This window comes from Aptenodytes forsteri, unplaced genomic scaffold (genome assembly GCF_000699145.1).
Source record: "Aptenodytes forsteri isolate BGI_AS27 unplaced genomic scaffold, ASM69914v1 Scaffold26, whole genome shotgun sequence".
In the NCBI taxonomy this organism is placed as follows: Eukaryota; Metazoa; Chordata; class Aves; order Sphenisciformes; family Spheniscidae; genus Aptenodytes; species Aptenodytes forsteri.
This window is the reverse complement of record NW_008794125.1, coordinates 55,957-56,844: the sequence shown is the minus strand read 5'-3', so window position 1 is coordinate 56,844 and position 888 is coordinate 55,957. Positions and strand designations below refer to the sequence as shown.

Here is an 888-nt window from a genome sequence, read left to right as displayed (position 1 = left end):
GAAAAGAAAAAAAAAAAAAAAAAAAAAAAAGCAGCACAAATTCATCTCAGATCTTGACAGTCACAGCAATGTCCCAAGACAGATGACAAGGGGTAGGATAGAATAAACATTTTTATACATATACAAAGTCCTACTATCTAAACACAACTATAGTCAATGACTAGGAATAATTACAGATTAAAACTATTATGCTTGTTACCCAGCTACTCGGACTCCCTTAGTCTAACGGAGGAGCTGTTTTTTAAATTAAACCCACTTTTCTTTCTTAAGATATTATTGCACCACCTTATATTTACTACTGCAAGACAGCATCACATATTTAAAGGGCTTAATAATGCTGCGATCCGTAAAAGCAAGTTGCATGCATAGATTCTTTTTTGATTACCATATTCTTTTCTGCAGTTTTGATAACCCTTTCAGTCAATGTAGTTCAAATTCCCTAGCAAGGAGTGCTAAATCAGATGGATAAATAAAGGGGTCCAAAAGTACACTTCTCTCCTTATAGAATCATGGAATAGTTTGGGTTGGAAGGAACCTTTAAAGGTCATCTAGTCCAACCCCCCTGCCGTGGGCAGGGACATCTTCAACTAGATAAGGTCGCTCAGAGCCCCGTCCAACCTGACCTTGAACACTTCCAGGGATGGGGCATCTACCACCCCTCTGGGCAACCTGTGCCAGTGTTTCACCACCCTCATCGTAAAAAATTTCTTCCTTACATCTAGTCTGAATCTCCCCTCTTTTAGTTTAAAACCATTACCCCTTGTCCTATCGCTATGGGCCCTACTACAAAGTCTGTCCCCATCTTTCTTATAAGCCCCCTTTAAGTATTGAAAGGCTGCGATAAGGTCTCCTCGGAGCCTTCTCTTCTCCAGGCTGAACAACCCCAAC

General features: G+C 40.4%; 1 protein-coding gene across 1 annotated transcript in view; it reads right to left on the bottom strand.

The window, feature by feature from the left end:
- Window positions 1-888, bottom strand: part of IFT140 (intraflagellar transport 140) — a 96,388-nt gene that overhangs the window by 65,474 nt on the left and 30,026 nt on the right. The window lies entirely within an intron of this gene.